Source organism: Callospermophilus lateralis, chromosome 2, assembly GCF_048772815.1.
Source record: "Callospermophilus lateralis isolate mCalLat2 chromosome 2, mCalLat2.hap1, whole genome shotgun sequence".
NCBI classification, from domain to species: Eukaryota; Metazoa; Chordata; class Mammalia; order Rodentia; family Sciuridae; genus Callospermophilus; species Callospermophilus lateralis.
The window spans coordinates 157,629,309-157,643,691 of NC_135306.1; the positions used below are offsets into that span (position 1 = coordinate 157,629,309).

General features: G+C 36.9%; 2 pseudogenes; both read right to left on the minus strand.

Annotated features, from left to right (window-relative positions):
* Positions 1-1,524: 1,524 nt before the first annotated feature.
* LOC143389384 (olfactory receptor 10A3-like) lies at positions 1,525-7,955 on the minus strand (annotated as a pseudogene).
* Positions 7,956-12,732: 4,777 nt separating this feature from the next.
* LOC143641127 (olfactory receptor 10A3-like) lies at positions 12,733-13,713 on the minus strand (annotated as a pseudogene).
* Between the last annotated feature and the right edge of the window lie 670 nt (positions 13,714-14,383).

The following is a 14,383-nucleotide window of genomic DNA, read 5'->3' on the forward strand; positions in this document are numbered from 1 at the left end:
TATGATTGTTATGCTCAAGTTATGTTTTCTTTTCCTTCACAGCTATGATACACAATAAACTACAAACAAAATAAAAAGTACTAGCAAGGTGCAATGACACATGCCTGTAATCCTACTGGCTTGGGAGGCTGAGACCAGAGGAAGACAACTTCAAAGCCAGCCTCAGCAAATTAGCAAGCCTCCGAGCAACTCAGCAATGCCTATCTATAAATAAAATATAAAGCAGGGATGGTGCTGAGGCTGGTGCTCAGTGATTAAGTGCCCCTGGGTTCAATGCCTGTTTTTTATATCTAGATATATATCTGTATATCTATCTCTATATATACAGAACATTAGGACAAAGTATGAAATGTTCCAGATTTTGCACCTGTGAAATTATTCTCTCTGAAAAGTTCACACTGTAAGTCAGGAAATGCAAGGACTCTAGAAAATAGGCATAACTCATGAATCATATTATTTTCCCAAAATACATAATAAAAAACCACCTGCTGGAGCTAGAGCTATGACCCAGCAGTAGCCTGACATGTGTGAGGCACTGGGTTCGGTTCTTAGCACTGCATATAAATAAATAAAATAAAGGTCTGTCACAACTAAAAAGCAAAACAAAACTCTTTATAAACAATTTGAGGGCATTTTGTCCTAAAAAGGAAGATATGAAAAAAGTCTCTAAAGTAGTGGCCACAAGTGAAAACAATACTTAATATTACCACATGAGAATCCAGAAAATATATGCATTGTTGCATAAATATATAAATACCAAGAGAAATACAGTTTTGGATGATCCCAGTATGAGTCCATGAAGTAGAACTCATTTCATCCTGTAAACAATAATTCATTTTCTTACTGACTCCTTGAAAAGATTTTTCTCTCCAGAAAAAAAAAAAATCACACCCACTATCTGTTGGTCTCTTGAGGTTATAGCTGTTAGTGAATTTCAGTGAGCCTTCAGGTCAGTCAGAATTAGTTAAAAGCATTTAAAGAAGTAACTCTACAATAACAATTAGAATATATAAACAAGGGAAGGGTGTAGAGAACAGTGGTTGTGCACATGCTTAGCATATGCAAGGCTTCCAGTTGGATCTCAACCAGCACACACACACACACACACACACAGACACACACACACACACACATGTTTATGTGTAAATATCATTCATTCTACCAGAATGACCTTTGAGGAAATGGCCATATCAAAATACAAGCATCAATACATAGAAACCGATTGAACTAGATATTTATTGAAGCATAATCTTAGTTACAATAGTCTGATAATAACCTGGATGCCCATAACAGGGAAATGCATGACTAGACTGTTGTTTCATGTGCTAAGGAAACTTAGTATCTCTTCAAAACAGATGACAACACTACAGTATTAAAAGAGAAGAATCTCCTGATGCATTTCAAACTCAAGGAATACAACAATGTGAACTCATTAATATCAAAAAATGGCATCTGTTTTCATCATTTATCAAATTCAAACAGAGTTCTGTTGAGTAATAAGCAAATATATAGCTTCTCAACAAGTCAAACTGTGTGTAAAACCACCGCTCTCTGCCATAATTTCACCAAAGCCCTTTTCATCTCATGGTTTCGCAGGCTGTAGATAAGGGGATTCAGCAGGGGTGTGAGCAATGTGTAAGCCAAAGACATCAGTTTCTTGGTTACTGGTGAGTAGCTGGATTTGGGCTGTAAATAAGTCATACTGGCTGTGCCATAGAAGAGGATGACTGATGTGACATGAGAGGCACAGGTGGAAAAGGACTTTTGCCTCCCAGTTGATGGCATCTTCAGGATGGCAAAGAGAATTCTAAGATAAGACAAGAGTATCAACAAGAAAGGAAGCAATATAATCAAAATGGTGCCTTTGAAGGCATAGATTTCAAACAAGGAAATTCTCTCAGATTTGCACATACCAGTTCCAGCACTGCTGGGGTTTCACAAGATATATGATTAATTACATTAGGGCCACAAAAGGGAAAACTGAATACCCATGAGGTCTGCAGAATATCCACCATTATCCCTGAGACCCATGAGAACATGACTAATTTCAAAAACACCCTCAACTCAAAGTGGATCAAGGAACTTGATATCAAATCAGAGACATGGCGTCTGATAGAAGAAAAAGTTGGCTATGATCTACATACTGTGGAGTCGGGCTCCAAATTCTTCAATAGGACACCCATAGCACAAGTGTTAATAACTAGAATCAACAAATGGGACTTACTCAAACTAAAAAATTTTTTCTCAGCAAAAGAAACAATAATAGAGGTAAATAGGGAGCCTACGTCCTGGGAACAAATCTTTACTCCTCACACTTCAGACAGAGCCCTAATATCCAGAATATACAAAGAACTAAAAAAATTAGACAATAAGATAACAAATAACCCAATCAACAAATGGGCCAAGGACCTGAACAGAAATTTCTCAGAGGAGGACATACAATCAATCAACAAGTATATGAAAAAATGCTCACCATCTCTAGCAGACAGAGAAATGCAAATCAAAACCACCCTAAGATACCATCTCACTCCAGTAAGATTGGCAGCCATTAGGAAGTCAAACAACAACAAGTGCTGGCGAGGATGTGGGGAAAAGGGTACTCTTGTACATTGCTGGTGGGACTGCAAATTGGTGCGGCCAATTTGGAAAGCAGTATGGAGATTTCTTGGAAAGCTCGGAATGGAACCACCATTTGATCCAGCTATTCCCCTACTCGGTCTATTCCCTAAAGACCTAAAAAGAGCACACTTTAGGGACACTGCTACATCCATGTTCATAGCAGCACAATTCACAATAGCAAGACTGTGGAACCAACCTAGATGCCCTTCAGTAGATGAATGGATAAAAAAAAATGTGGCATTTATACACAATGGAGTATTACTCTGCATTAAAAAATGACAAAATCATAGAATTTGGAGGGAAATGGATGGCATTAGAGCAGATGATGCTAAGTGAAGCTAGCCAATCCCTTAAAAACAAATGCCAAATGTCTTCTTTGATATAAGGAGAGTAAATAAGAACAGAGTAGGGACGAAGAGCATGAGAAGAAAATTAACATTAAACAGGGATGAGAGGTGAAAGGGAAAGGGAGAGAGAAGGGAAATTGCATGGAAATGGAAGGAGACCCTCAGGGGTATACAAAATTACATACAAGAGGAAGTGAGGGGAAAGGGGGAAAAATATAAGGGGGAGAAATGAATTACAGTAGAGCGGGTAGAGAGAGAAGAGGGGAGGGGAGGGGGGAGGGGGGATAGTAGAGGATAGGAAAGGCAGCAGAATACAACAGACACCAGAATGGCAATATGTAAATCAATGGTTGTGCAACTGATGTGATTCTGCAATCTGTATACGGGGTAAAAATGGGAGTTCATATCCCACTTGAATCAAAGTGTGAAATATGATATATCAAGAACTATGTAATGTTTTGAACAACCAACAATAAAAATTAATTTAAAAAAAAACACCCTCTTGTTCATAATCATGGGGTAGGTCAGAGGATGGCAGATGGCAGCAAATCAGTCATAAGCCATTGCCCCTAGGAGAAAACATTCATTCGCACCAAAAAGAAGGATGAAATACATCTGTGCAAAACATCCCACAAAAGAAATTGTAGTTTTCTCAATAGTCAGGACCACCAGCATTTCAGGCATGATGGTTGCACTGAAACTCACTTCTACCACAGATAAGTTCTGCAGGAACTGGTACATGGGGATGTGGAGAGTCTCGTCCAGCAAGATGGCGGCTGTGATGATGGCATTTCCCATCAGGGTCACCAGATAAATAACCAAGAAAACCCCAAAGATCTCGTCTTGGAGTTCAGGAAAGTCAGAGAAGCCCAAGAGGATGAATTCAACAACAGAGCTTTGATTTTGTCTTTTGATTGCAGTACAGAAGCCCTATTTTGTTTCTGCAGACATAATCAAAGAATAAAGTGACACTCCAAAGGCTGAGAATAGCAGCCTGAATTCTGTATAGAAATTCTAGCAGAGGATGAAACGAGGAAAACATCTTCCAAAAAACTGAGGTTGAAACATTTAGGGAAAGGCAAAATACTAACATTAGTGACTATTTCTAATATAAAAGGAAACCTGAAGAATCTTATTTAGAAATTTGGTCTTCAAAGTGCAAAGTGCTATCAAGTTCCAGTGCAACATATACACTATGTAGTTTTAAACTAAACATACCCTAAAGTAAATATAGATATTTTCTAACTCTGGTTCTAATCCCATATTATTACCACAGGTATTTTTCATTTTATTCAACTTATGTATATATAAAAATGGAAAGATAGGAAATATAGTATAAAAAAGTAGATAAATGGAAAAAAGCTAATCCAAATTTTTATAATAATTCGGTAATAGTGAAATTTATGTAAATTTATGTAAATATTCATTAGATTCAAAACCAATAAACTTTGTGTGACATTTAAGAATGACAACATTCCACAAGAATTCTCAGGGAAGGTTGTATTCAAATGCACCTCTCTCAGAAAACAACACTAGACCATGTGAATCGGCTTCAGGCTTATTGATTTCTGGCCAATTCTATTTGGGATTTACTGGGATATGAAATTTTTAGCCCCAGAGATTCAAGATCATTCTTTCTGACCATGATGATTTGAAGACAAACCCACTTTTTGGTCAATCTGGAGTTGAAATTTCAAAGTTTCCACTCTCTCCCACTCTCTCTCTTCTCTCACACCAATCTCCTCATCAAGTGATTCATGGGCTCATTAATTATTCAACAAGCTCTGATGGACCTACCATTTTCTATACTCTGCATCATAAGCAGAAACCTAAACACACTAGCTAAAATAACTGTGACCCTCACCAGTAAACTACAAAAAATAGTGTCCCAAAACTCTCTATCTTTACCCCTGATACAATGCTCTGTATTTTTCCATTTTTACCAAGTCACATTACGTATACTTTTATTCAAATCATTCCCACAGCAGTATAATCCCAGGGGCAAAGATTTTGTTTGCTTCTTTGATATCTAAACAATGACCACAACAATCTCCAGTTTATTACACATTTTAAAACAATAATTTTAAACAAATAAATGGAATATATTAGGAAAATTAGACTCTAAAGAATAGTGTTAAAGCAAAGTGAAACCAGTACACAGCACAATTGAAAACCAACTGGCAAGTAATAATGGGGGATTTAGACAATTTAAATGAGGGAAAGATTACATGTGGATGGGAAAATGGAGATGACAACCACAGTCACAGGATGCCATGAGTGGAAGGGGCAGTAGGTGGGAGGAGGGAGGCACAGAGCAGGACACACTTGCTCATGGCAAAGGTCCTTGATGACAATACAACTAGAATAGAGCCTACTGTATCTTCTGTGATGTTCTGAAAACCAGATGAAATTCAGGAAGTAGCTGAAAGAGCCAGCAGGACAGAGGATCCCAGCGAGATGAAGATGAATGATATCCTAAGTGCAGATCTGTAGGGCATTAGCAACAGTAAAAGGCAAATTGCTTTTTCCTGAGTTGGACCTTAGTCACATATTCAAATCAAATGCCTGTGCAAATCACGAAAATTTACATGTTTTTTCAATAACAAAAACCCTTTAAAAAACTGTAAAATATACCCTGCAGGACCAGATAATCAAAACTCATTTTTAATGGCAGTAATAATAATAATAAGCAAAATGCAGACTTAGTTCCAAATATTTGAAGTGGATAGATTTTAACATTTCCAAAATTTAGAGCATTGTTTTAAAAATTGGAAACCTTTGTAATACCAATTAAAAGTATCTTTTGATTAAAATATGTATAAAAATAGAGTAAGATAACTATGGTTCACAACAGCTAATTGCACAATTCAAAAATGTAGTAGGATTTTAAATGTGCCCACACAAAGAAATGAGAAACATCTGAGGTTATAGAAATGCCAATTGAGTTTATCTGATCATTAAATATCATGTGTATGCATTGGAATGGCACAGAATATATCATGAATATATGAAATTACTATGTGTCAATTACAAACAAGACATATACTTAAATAATAAAGAACAACAACAAAAAACCTATTCTGTGGTCACAAATGATCACAAATGCTACTCCCGCTTTTTATTTGCTCATTAGTTTATGCAAAGTCTTCATGATTGCAATTATGATCTGCACTTTTCTGTTAAAAAAAAAAACAAAAAAGAAACTGAATAATCAAACCAATAAGTCTGCTTCAAACATTTCAGCTTTGCCTACTGAGCCCTAAGCACTGAAGTATGTCTTCAACAGCATCACCAGCCCTCACTGAGAACTCTCAATGAAAATAACCACTAACAGGCACACAAAAAGATACTGCACTGTCTTACCCATTGACTCTGACTGTCATTTGCCTGCTACTTTAACAGCACTCTCACCGCTGATCAAAAGACCCCTGTTCATATATGCAATTTATTGATTCAGTGCACTGATTTTTGACTTCCTATGACATAGATTCATGTGTCCCAGAAAATCCCTTTGGAGAGAACTTGGAATGCTTCCCACAAACCTTCTCATATTTTGTATGAGAGCTACAGAGACTTGAACCTGGTCTCTCAGGGAAGAAAGCTCAAGAGAACACACATGGAGCGCCAGCCCTCCATGCGTCCACAGGGATTGAAGGCCTCCTACACATGAGACTCGACTCTAATGCAACGTCTCCCAGTAGGAGTTTTGTGAAATCAGAGGGTGAATGAATGTTGTAAACAGGGAAAGAAGGGAGGAGTCCACAGAGGTGTGAGCAAAAGCAGGTGGCAGGTGGAGAATTCCACTGGACAGAATGCACAGTTTGGGCAATGGTGGGAATTAAGTAAAGGCAAGAGGATTGAAGCCTCTGAGATTTAAGTCTGGATATCCCTGAGCCCTGAACTTGCATATTTTCCAGAAGAAATACAGAGTCACTGACATTTTTGAGAAAAAGTGTCATTACATATTGTTGACTTCAGGCATAGAACTTCCTGATTTGGAGTCAAAAGTTCTGGATGGTTTATAGGACCTGGAGCACATCACTGAATTTCTCTGCTTCTATTACTTTCTATGTAAAAGAAAAGCATTATTATTAATCTCACAGGGTATATATGAGGATCAGGGATTCTTGGCTCAGTGTAAAGTGGCTAGAATAGTGAAGGGGACATGATATCAATTGCAGAGTTCTCTAGTCAGTACCTGAAATTCAGAGAAATTTGGCTATTTAATCAAAGATAGAGCTAGAGCTGGAAAAAAATCTAAGGCCTTGATACATGGTATGAGGATGTTGGTTGGATGCCTACAAAGATTTTGTTTTCTAAGACTTCTCTGACCATTCTGACACTGCAACAGTAACCAACCTCTTACAATTGAGAGCAATAAGACAATAGCATAGGTGTGCCATCGGGTTTGGAGAGAACTAGAAGGGTACCTCACTCATCTTATCTCCTTTATGCCAAGCCTATAAAAAGGGGGTCCATCACAGCATTGCACAGTTAGAGAAACACTGAAGGGGACTAAACAACAAAGGAACTACGCCCGTAAAGACCTGCATGATCTGGTCACCCTGTACCAATAAGGACAGGGGAAAAGTCATGGAACTGAATATGAGGGTGTGGATGAGGAGGTTGGTAATGCTACAAGATAAAGGAGAATTTACTGTCTTGGTCCTGAAAGAAAAGACAGAAAATCTGGCAGCCACAAGGCCTAGGGTTAAGACCTACTGAGTTTATATAGAGTGTGAAGGTCCTGGCATCCCAGGTTAACATTCAACCATGTAGCTAGAGACTCAGTTATTGATTTTAACCAGCCTCTCTCAGCAGCTACTCCCCTTGCTGGCATGCTGCCCATAAGAACTCTCTGTTTAAATACTTTGATGGGTGTTTAGTGTCCACTCACACATTCACTAATCTCTTCTAATGAAAAGTCAGCTTTTAGTTTGAGTCACCGCAATCTGACCTGATATTGTCAATTCATACCTTCTTCTCCATCTGGAATGTTTGTCCCTTGATGTTTCAGCTGGATAATAGCAACAGCCATAGCAACAGAGAAGAAAGTTATCCTTTAGCCCAAACTACATGGTCACCATTTACCAAGAACTCTTCAATTTACTGTCTCGTGAGAAACACATTAGAAACCAAAAATCAGTTGCCCTTTTCTTATTAAGAAAGAAAGCATTGATAAGCACAAACTCTGTCTCAGGCACTGTGTTAGGCAGGTGGGGCACAGTGGTAGACAGATTTTTTTTAGTCACTGTTATCAGTGACTTCACTGTCTACTTATCAAATGAGGCCTTCCAGCATTACACAGATCACATTTAAATGCTTGAGAAAGACTCAAGATATAAGTGTCCTATAAAGGCAAAGGGTGGTGTTTTGATCTACAAAAAGGCAGCTATAAATGTGGGACTGCAGATCCCACATCAAAACTTATGTGCTGTTTCCTTCTTCTACTGTCTCTTCCACTTCCCACGGTTAAGCAAGAGTGGGGACAGGTAAAACTCTAGACATAAGGAAAATGGCCTGCAATCAGAATGAAGATTTAAAAAAAAAAAAGCAGATTTTGTGCCAAGAATACTAACTATATATTAATAGTAAATTTCAGGCTTATTCCTGGACTTTATCCTGCTCAGCTAATAGTGCCTACACTTTCCCTTCCTTCTATCACATGGAAAATACCTCTGTTTATTGTCCTAGCAACCATTACAAGGTACATTTAGGGAAAAGGAAAGTGCATTATGTTTCATAAAATAAAATTAAAATAAAAGGGTATGGAGTAAGGTCCAGGAGTTCAGAGAAAACATTAAATGGGTGGTTGAGAGGAAATCAAGGAAGGCCATCTTCAGCAGATGACATTTTAAGGAAATCTGAAGAAACAGCAAGAATTATCCAGCTGAAACATCAAGGGACAAACGTTCCAGATGGAGAAGAAGATATTAACTGACAACTTCAGGTCAGAATGAGATGACTCAAACTAAAAGCTGACTTTTCATTAGAAGAGATTAATCAATGTGTGAGTGGACACTAAACACCTATCAAAGTATTTAAACAGAGAGTCGTTATAGATTTATGTTTTCAAAATCCACTTATTTCTTATTTGTGTTGATTGTGTTTGAAAATTTTAGGCCGACTTCAAAACCCACACAGCAGGATTTCCAGAATTGGTCTCACTAAAAGGCATGAGATTTAAGTTAATGTTGCCAGAATTACTGGTATTAAGAGTAGAAACTTAAAAAGAGTCCTTATCTCAATGTTACCAAAAATAAAAGACAGAGATAAGCCCAACCAGCTTCAAAGGACTCTCTGTTTCAATATTTTGTTTAGTAATGGGTGTTTAGTGTCCATTCACACAGATGATTGTTTTTAATCTCTTCTAATTCTTGACACAATTGCCCAAAACCTATGTTGAAGAAACAATAAGCCTTTTTAATAAATGGTGCTTGAAAAACTGGATATCCACATGTAAAAGGTTCAATCTGGATCCCTCTTTCTCACTCTACACAAATCAATTCAAATTGGATCAAAGACCTAGGAATAAGACTAGAAGTCATGCAACTGCTAGAGGAGGACATAGGACAGACTCTAACCTATAGGTGCAGGCAACAACTTCCCCAGAGGACTCCTAGAGCTCAGGAAGTAATGCCAATACGCAAGAAAAGGAATGACACCAAACAAAAAAGTTACACAGCGAAGGAAACAACAGCAGGAAGAGAAACCTTCAGAATGGGAGGAAAAAATCTTTGCCAACTCTCCTGACAGAGGATTAATTTCCAGAATATATAAAGAACTCAAAAGACTCAACACCATACAAACAAGTAACTGATTCAGTAAATGGGCAAATGAACTTAACTGACCCTCCTCCAGAGAAGTATAAATGGAAATTGTATGAAAAATGTTCAACATCTTTACACATAAGGGGAATGAAAACCAAAACGACGTTGAAATTCCATCTTAAATAAAATAACAATAAATTTTTGCAAAGGTGTGAGGGAAAATCCACTGTTGGTAGAAAAATAAATTAGTACAGGCACTATAGAAATCAGGATGAAAGTTCTTCAAAAAACTAAACAGGGAACTACCATTATATCCACGCCTTTGTATCTATTCAAAAGAATTACAGACAGCATATTTTAGATACATGCCTTCCCATGTTTATACCAGCACAATTCACAATAGCCAAATTGTAGAATCAGTCTAGGTGTCTGTCAACAGATAATGGATAAAGAAAATGGGGTATATGTACATAATGGAGTTTCATTCAACCATCAGAAAGGAAGAGATTATGTTATTTGAAAGAAAATGGATGGAATTGAAAAGGATTAGGTTAAGAAAAATAATCCAGACTCAAAAAGAAAAGTGCTATATGCTTTCTCTCATATGTGGAAGCAAGAGAGGAAAAAGAAACAGGGAAGGACCTCATGAAACTAGAAGGGAGCTAAATAAGGTAAGAGAAAGGGGTTCAGAGGAAGGGAGGAGTGGAGGGTAAGGGGAGGTACTGGAGAATTAAATTGATCAAATCATGTTATATACATGTACTAATATGCCACAATAAAAGCACCATTTGGTATTATTAACATGCACCCAAAACAAATGATAGAAACGTTATTGTACTTCCCAAGATTGTTGAGATTAATTTTAAAATAAATAAATAATTCATTTCTAGAGAGAGAAGAGGGGAGGGGAGGGAGGAGGGGGGATAGTAGAGGATAGGAAAGGCACAGAATACAACAGACTCCAGAATGGCAATATGTAAATCAATGGTTGTGCAACTGAAGTGATTCTGCAATCTGTATATGGGGTAAAAATGGGAGCTCATATCCCACTTGAATCAAAGTGTGAAATATGATATATCAAGAACTATGTAATGTTTTGAACAACCTACAATAAAAATTAATTTAAAAAAATAAATAAAATAAATAAATAAACAAAACAAATGGATCATTTTGGACCAGCTGTTTGTTGTCAAAATTATGACTAAATGGAGATTCAGTATGTCTCTGGAATCCTCATGTATGTGATCAAAACATGGGAGTTCAACTGCTATTTCTTACCAGGGACAGAGAAATACCTAATGGTTGACTTCAGTGACTGAAAGTCAAGAGATCTTCCAGTTAACTGTATTTTCCTCAAAGGATTGATTCACTCATAATGTAAACATATTAACTCAGTATATGAGTGAAAAAATGGAAAAAGAATAAAGTTATGTATTTTAAGTTTTGCATTGTGCTTAGATTTTGACATTTGAATATTTTATTCCCTCAAAGGGAGGATTTGATCAGTCTGTCTATATACGCAGGAAACTTTAGGACACAAAATTGGCTGATGCCAATCAAATGCTCTGATGAAAAGAATATGAGACAATGTTCAAATAGGGTTCAAACTGGTGTCAATCTTCTGATGAAATTTCTTTTAGTGAAAATTTGATTCATTTTAAGCCTCTATTTTTTACTTTTGGCAGAACTACTGACAAACTTAAAAATGGGTTTCCCACACTGAATGATGACTTCAAATGAGAATAGTCTTTTACATTTTATTGCCATCCCTGGCACAGGAGTTAAGTAACACTATGTCAGTGTTACTCCAGGAGAATGATGAGGTAACTGTTTATCTGGTACTTGACTATTCTCCAGGAATAGTAAATAGGACAGTGAATAGGACAAAGTATGAAATGTTCCAGATTTTGCACCAGTTAAATTATTCCCTCTAAAAAATTCACACTATAAGTAATGTGATGCAAGTAACACAGAAATTAGACATAATTCACTAATAATATTGTGTTCCCACAATAAAAAAATTTAAAAATCATGTCTTGTTTATAAACACTTTGAGGACACTTTGACCTACAAAGAAAAATTCAAAAGAGAATCTAAAATAGTGGTTATGAGTAAAAATAATACTTAATATTGCCACATGAGAATCCAGAAAATGTATGCATCATTGCACAAGTCTATGTAAAAGATATATGTAAAAAATACCAAGAGAGGGGCTAGGGTTTTAACTCAGTGGTAGAGCACTTGCCTGGCAGACATGCGGCACTAGGTATGATTCTCAGCACCACATATAAATAAAATAAAGATTCATCAAATATATATATACAGTTTTAGATTATTCCTGTGTGGTAGAGATAATGAAGTAGAACCCATTTGAGCCTGAATACATACTTCATTTTCTTACCAACTCTTTAAAAAAAATCTTTAAAGAAATATAAATCACATACACTATTTGTTGGACTCTTAAGGCTATAACTGTTAGTGAATCGCAGTGAGCCTTCAGGTCAGTCTGAACTGGCTACCGACATTCAGGGAAGTAACTCTAAAATAGCAATTAAAATATATAAACAAGGGCAGGGTGTAGAGCACAATGATTGAGTCCATGCTTAGCATATGCAAGGCCTTGGGATGGATCTCAACCAACACACACACACACACACACACACACACACACACACATATACACGTGTATGTGTACCATTCGTTCTATCAGAATGACATTGCGGAATTGATCACATCAAAATAAAAGCATCAATACATAGAAACCTATAGAATTAGATATTTATTGAAGTATCATCTTAATCACAATACTCTGATAATAACTTAAATGCCTATAATAGAGAAGGACAAGACAGACTGTTGTATCAAGTGCTATGGAAACTTTATCTATGAAAAACAAATAACAACACCACAGTAGTAAAAGAGAAGAATCTCCTGATACATTTTTTAAACTCAAGGAGTTCAACAATGTGAACTATTACAAAAAAAATGTAAGGTTATCAACATTTACAAAATTCAAACGTAGTTCTCTTTAGTAATGAGCAAATATCATACAGCTTCTGAACAAGTATGACTGTGTGTAAAACCACCGCTCTCTGACATAATTTCACCAAAGCCCTTTTCATCTCATTGTTTCCCAGGCTGTAGATAAGGGGATAAGCCAATGATATCAGTTTCTTGGTAGCTGGTGAGTAGCTAGATTTGGGTTGTAAATAAGTCACACTGGCTGTGCCATAGAGGAGGGTGACTGACGTGATATGAGAGGCACAGGTGGAAAAGGCCTTCTGCCTCCCAGTTGTTGATGGCATCTTCAGGATGGCAAAGAGAATTCGAAGGTAAGACAAGAGTATCAACAAGAAAGGAAGCAATATAATCAAAATGGTGCCTGTGAAGGCATAGATTTCAAACAAGGAGGTATCTGCACATACAAGTTCCAGCACTGGGGGAGTCTCACAGAACAGATGATTGATTTCATTGGGACCACAAAAGGGAAAAGTAAATACTCATGTGGTCTGCAGAGTAGCCACCATGATCCCAGAGACCCATGAGAACATGACTAATTTCAAAAACACCCTCTTATTCATAATAATGGGGTAGGTCAGAAGGTCAGAGGATAGCAGATGGCAGCAAATCAGTCATAAGCCACTGCCCCGAGGAGAAAACACTCGGTTCCACCAAAAAGAAGAATGAAATACATCTGTGCAAACAGCCCACATAAGAAATTGTAGTTCTCTCAAAGGACAGGACCACCAACATTTCAGGCATGATGGTTGCACTGAAACTCACTTCGACTACAGATCAATTCTGCAGGAACAGGTACATGGGGATATGAAGAGTCTGTTCCAGCAAGATGGCGCCTATGATGGTGGCATTTCCCATCAGGGTCACCAGATAAATAACCAGGAAAACCCCAAAGATCTTGTCTTGGAGAAGCCCAAGAGGATGAATTCAACCACAGAGCTTTGATTTTGTCTTTTCATTGCAGTACTGGAGCCCTATATTGTTTCTGCAGACATAATCAAAGAATAAAGTCATGGTCCAATAACTGAGAGAAGCAATCTGCATTCACCATGGAAATTCTGGCATAGGATGAAAAGAGGAACCCATCTTCCAAAACTTACATTGAAACATTTGATGAATGGGAAAATACAAAGATTAATAATATTAGTAAATCTTATCAAACATAAAAGTAAAAATAAAAAATTCTTAGATATTTGATCTTAAAAATGCAAAATTCTATCAAGATTCTATTGTTAGTTGTACACTATGCAGTTTTAAAGTAAACATACCCTAAAGAAATATACGTATTTTCTAACACTGGTTCTAATCTCATATTACCACACGTCTCTCATTTCCTCAATATTTGTAAATATAACAATGAAGACTACAGAAAATAAAGCAGATAAATGGAAAAAGCTAATGCCAACTTTTGATAATAATTCAGGAATAGTGAATTTTATGTAAATTTACTTAAATATTCTTTATATTCAAGAATACTAGAACTTTGTGTGACATTGAAGGGTGACAACGTTCCACAGGATACTCAGAGAGGGTTGTATTTTAAATGCACCTGTCTCAGGTAACACCTCTAGACTATGTGAATTGGTTTGGGGCTTATTAACTTCTTATTAATGTCTGGCTAATTCTGTT